Source organism: Chinchilla lanigera, unplaced genomic scaffold (genome assembly GCF_000276665.1).
Source record: "Chinchilla lanigera isolate Chin_1 unplaced genomic scaffold, ChiLan1.0 scaffold00036, whole genome shotgun sequence".
Classification (NCBI taxonomy): Eukaryota; Metazoa; Chordata; class Mammalia; order Rodentia; family Chinchillidae; genus Chinchilla; species Chinchilla lanigera.
In genome coordinates, this window is record NW_004955437.1 from 20,060,450 (window position 1) to 20,065,932 (window position 5,483).

At 47.6% G+C, this 5,483-nt stretch overlaps 1 long non-coding RNA gene across 1 annotated transcript; it reads right to left on the reverse strand.

Moving 5' to 3' along the window:
- Nucleotides 1–815: 815 nt before the first annotated feature.
- LOC106149137 lies at nucleotides 816–1,601 on the reverse strand. The gene is made up of 2 exons (XR_001235102.1): nucleotides 1,017–1,601; nucleotides 816–897 (listed from the first exon to the last, which is right to left on the reverse strand). It is a non-coding gene; the product is annotated as an uncharacterized LOC106149137 (long non-coding RNA).
- Nucleotides 1,602–5,483: the final 3,882 nt, after the last annotated feature.

Genomic DNA, 5,483 nt, shown 5'->3' on the forward strand with positions numbered 1-5,483 from the left:
CATTAAGAGCAAGTGAGGCTAGAAGGTTTTTCCTTGGTAACAATTTCTCATTTCATGCAAATATATTTCTTTCATGGTTTTATCAGGGTCTCTGGATAGGTCTGTTGAAACATGTCACACTATAAAGGCTAATAGTTTATTGACCCCAGGGGCTTACTTTTTTGTCCCAGCCCACTGGCCCACTATAATAATCCCTAGCTGTCTCAAGAGGTCACTCCCTCCCCACCAAAGCATTGTAAGAGCAAAGCAGGCAACAAAAGCAAAGCGTTTAGCATTCAGTCCTCACCAGTCACCCTCCTCTTTCTCTCTGAGCAATGACACCTTCCCTGAAGATGTCTCAGATGGTGTTCTCTGGAAGCAGACTTGAGGCAAGGTTTCAAGTGCAAGTAGTTTTTTGGAGGTGATCCCAGGAAAGTCCAGCTGAAGAGTGAAAATGTGAAACAAGGACAGGAAGGAAACCCAGAAAGGTATACTACTGAGCAGGCTGCCACGGCAGACAGCTGGAGCTCACACCCTGGGATACAGTGCAGTACAGAAAAACAGTGGTTCTCAAACTTGAACATGCATCAGACTCCAGAGGGATTTTCACACACCAAGGGCTGGACCTTGCCTCCCAGTGTTTTTAAGTCAGTGGATGCTGGGTAGGTTGTGAATTTGCATTTCTATCAATTTCTTAAGCCCTGCAGATCACTGCCTGGCTAGAAACACAGAAACTGTAATTCCCTTACAAAATCAGATGAGGATCCAAAGAAATGTTCCCTGTAAAAAACCAGGCCCACAGATCCTCAGCAAATAGAAGTTACCATTTTTATCACTATTTGTTCCTTTTTTTTTTTTTTTTTTTGAGGAGGCTCGATGATCTTCTCATTCCTTCAAGTCCAGGTAAGTGTGAGGGAACTAGGGACAGGAAAAGCCTCCTCTAGAATTGGTTGGCAAGACACCTCCTCCTCCAGCTGCCACCGGGGTATTCCCCTTCCCAGTAGCTCCGCCCCCTCACCTGGGCGTCCTCCAGTTACCTGGTAACCGCCACGGCCCCGCGCAGGGATTGGCTGTGTGGCTCACTCCCGGCATGCCTCGCAGCTCTCGGAAGTCGCGCTGGAAGATCTGCGTTGCCACCGGTGGCTGTTTCTTTGCCGATGGGGATCCGGGCGGGGCGGACCGCTGGGGCAGGTCGGCCTTGCTTGGTGTGTCATCGCCAGTCCGAGTCCTTGGGGGATTGTCCACAAAGGCAGGGATTTGACGTCTTCAGGGAGCACCCTCTGGACAATTTGAGCCCATATCTGCAGCCACTGCCGCGCCTCCCTATCTCGGCTCTGTGACAGTGGGCACAATGACCGGAAGCCTCTGTGCCTCTCCGGTATTAATACTAATAGTGAATCATAGTGACACTTTCATTGGTTACTTCCCTTGTTACCATTCTAATGTTGAAGTCTAAGAGGTAGGAATTATTACATTTTTATAGCTACGGAGACAGAGGCTCAAGAAAGAATTTAATTTGCCCCTATTGAGCCTCATAGGACCAGATTTCCAACTCCAGGTAGTACATCTCCAGAGCTCGTGATTTTATTTATTTATTTTTATTTATGTATTCATTCATTCATTCATTGAGACAGGGTCTCCCTGTGTAGTTCAGGCTGGCCTTAAACTCATTATGTAGCCCAAGCTGGCCTCGAATTTGGATGATCCTCCAGCTCCTGCCTCCCAACTGCTGGGATCACAAGCCTGGGCCACCACGCAGGGCTAAAAGCCTTCTTGAGGAGATTGAGGAGAGAGGTGGTTTGCCCAGGTAAGTTAGGGGTAACCCATAATATATCAGGGACACGTTGCCGTGTCCACTTAGGAACAGTTTGGGACTTGTTTCCACTACTCCCCGGAGTTTCAAGCCCTTATAAATTTCAGGCTGCTCTGACTTGTGTCCTCAACTTCCTACTTACAGTTCTCTCCACTTCTGTTTTTACCCCTTCCTGTCCCTTTCCCATTTATAGCTAACTTCGTGGGTGAAGCCCTTTGCCTCTGAAAAATGGCCAGGTTTCTTCCCTAAACTTAAAAGGAACAATCAGTAATCTCAGAATTCTTTCTTTTCTTGGTATAATGGAAATAGGGAAAAACCAACCACAAAATGAGAACTCTTGTTAATGGTGCCCTGAATTTAGAAGGGGGAGCTTATCTAGCCTGTGGCTCTGGTTTTGAGGGAAGACAGCTAAATGTTCTAAATGAATGTTTGTTCTAAATGTCAGGCACACCATTCTGGGGAAACCATCCTACCTGGGTTTCATGATAAAACTTGAATGATACCTGCTATATCCAAAAACCACTTGTGTTTTTAAATTGAGTATTTTTAAATTAAGTTGCTTTACTTACATTTATTTTTTAAAAAAACATGTATCATTATGTTAATGGAAACTAATATCACTTGTCATAAGCTTAAAAGAGAAAAACCTTAGAAACAAATTATTTTCAGCCATGGTGGCACACACCTATAATGCAGCACTAGAGAGGGTGAGGCAGGAGGATTGCCTGAATTCCAGGCCAGGCTGAACTACCTAGCAAGACTGTCTCAAAAAAAAAAAAAAAGAAAAGAAAAGAAAAGAAAAGAAAAGAAAAAAAACCTACATTTTTTTCAGTTCTAGTGGGCATGACCTTAACTGAGGCCTGACCTTGTTAAAAAACAAAAAGGGAGAATATTGAGTTTTATTTAGCTACATGTCAATTAATTCAAGCACTAAGCTGGAAGTTTCTCCTATGGGTAGTCAGGATTGAAAGAACTGAAAAAAGAATGTCCACGTGCTGAGTGTTAACACTGCTCAGTAGCACCTGAGGTCACCCAGCACAGGGCCAGCCGTTCACCTTCCACACCCCGGTAAACAGTGGCCCACTCAGGTCTACTGTCCAGCATTTGCCCTGATTCTCTTAGGACTATGTGACAGGTGGGGAGCAGGAGATTGGCCCAGGTGGGTTCATCATAAGCCTCCCACTTTCCCCAGCTCTGCATTATGGCCTTCTCAGGCGTGGGTGAAATGAACTGGCCCGAACTCACGTGGTTGCTAGCTGCCTGCTATCTTTGACTAGAAAACTTTCTCCATCTGCCAGTTGAGGACCTCCATGCAACCTTCCAGGATGGAGACAGCACAAGGAAGACCAGGCAGCACCACTCTTCCTGCAGAGTTACTACTTGAGCAAATACCTGGATTCCTGGAGCCTGCTCCTACTCCCACTCACTCCCACTCCCACAGGATAGAGCCTATGGCTTTTCTTAGTATCATCTTGTCTCAGGCCATGGGGTCTTCACAGTGGCAGTGGAATGCAGCTCTATCTTGTTACTGTAATGCAAAAGGGAGACGAGCCATTGCCCAGGGATGACTTCCAATCCTGCCCATGGTCAGTCCTGCATGGCCCTGGGGGGTGGGGGGGATGTTTAAGAGAGGGAAGAAAGGGAGCTGCTGAAACCTAACTTTTAGTCACCCTGGCTACATTTCCCAGTAAGGCACAGCTTTGACTCTAGTAAGACAGAGAGGGAGGAATGAGGGGAGGTACAGATCAAGAGGAAGCTAAGAGGTCTTCTTGGCTCCAAGGAAGTAGAATTCAAACTTACAGTGATAAAAACATTGATGAAGGGCTGGGCATGTAGCTCAGTGATAGCGCACTTGCCAGCATGTATGAAGGCCCTGGGTTCGATGCCTAGCACTGCAATAAATAAATAAAAATCTAAAAACATTTATGGACCCAGGACCAGAGTATGAATGGAAGCCCTTACACCATGTATCCCAGTATGTAAGTTATAAATCCAGCAACACTTTTAAAACATGTTTCCTTCTACTTTGATAGACATAACGCTATAACAAGCTGGAAGGTCAGATTGAATCTAGTCTCTGACTTCTACTCAATCGCACATCTGGAGGAGCCTCCCTTGCACACACATGGATATCCCAACCCACACATTCCCCCACTGTGCCAGGTACTCAACACATGGTTCAGAAGGGCAAGTGCTGTGAGCACCAGGCTATCATGTCCTCTTGGTCCTGCAGACTCCTAGCCAGGGCATGGGGTGTGAATACATCCAAGGGCAGTATAATCATCTCAAAAGCTAGTATCTTGCATGCCTTTCACAGTTTATATGACACTGACATGACCAGGAGGTTGAGGGATGGAAGATTAACAGATCTAAGATCCTGAGGCTCAGAGAGGTCAGTGTCTTGCCTGGAGTTCTTGATTCTAAGCCCTGTGTCCTGACTCTTCCCTATTTCAAGAACTGAGAAAACGGGCCCTTATCCAACAGGGTAGGGCCTGAGGATCTTGGGCAGCAAAAGGTAAGGAAAGGGAGATCTCTTGACACCCTTCAAAGAGACCATGAGCCAACCATTAAATACCAATCAGCATGGCATCAACAGGCCTGGCACATTTTGGCACCTGACCTGCCCACCCTGCTTTTTGAGCTTTCGAAGCAGAAGGCAAGTGGCAGACAGCTCTCTCCAGAAAGATAATGTTGATAAAGCAAGGCCGGACTTCTGCATTTTTAGCTCACAAAACATTATTAGAAAATGCAGTCGATTCAGTTTCTGTTTCAAAAATGTTGCTGTTTGGTAATGGCTCATTTCCCTTTTTGAGTCTCAGCAAAGACTCAGCAAAATGAAAAGCAGAGAATATCACCTCTGCAGCTAATGAGCTCCAGAGAACAGGTATGAGGTGTGACCCTGCCCTGGCAGGAGGCCGTTCCTCCACCCCGCCCAGCCCTCCCCAGTTACAGGCCTCCCTGCTGGGGGTGAGACCACAGCTCCTTCCTACTCCACCTCTCAAGCTTGCCCCTTTTCTCACCCCACCCCTCTGCCTCTCCCTCCTGAGTATTTATGGTGGTGGCATCAGCTCAAGGGAGCAGGTGGGAAAAGTTGCACCTGAGTAGTAAGAGCCACAAGCAACGCCAACTGCAGGGGTCGGTGGAGATGATGCGCTTGGCCCTTCAGATGCAGAGGCTGCCCAAGTCTGTGATCACCTTCAAGGGAGGCTGGCTGAGTATCCACAATGCATCAGCTCCTTTAAGAGCTTTGCAGGCTGAGCCCTCAGCTGGAACAGGAGCAGATGAAGCCCTCGCTGTCTCCCCTGCCAGGTGTGAGCTCTTGACAGCCCCTCATCAGTCTTCAGGAGCACAGTGGTTCTTGGAAGTGGGGCTCCTGAGCCGATAACACCAGCATCACCAGGAAACTTGTCAGGAATGAAAGTATTAGAATCCCACCCTGTCCTGTGGAATGGGAATCTCTGGAAGTGGATTCGGCCCTCTGTATCTACTAAGGATTCAGGGACTCTGAGGGCCCCACTGCTTCTAGGAAGGACAGGAGCTGAGTCCAGGCGGCAGGCAGAGCTGCACTGGGAGCTCAGCCCTGCCATGTATGGCTGCGTGCCTGCCTCCTCTGTGGCAGGGATAATACGACTTGCTTGGCATGTGACTGAGTACATTAAGAAAGATTCTGGGGCTGGGGATTTAGCTCAGC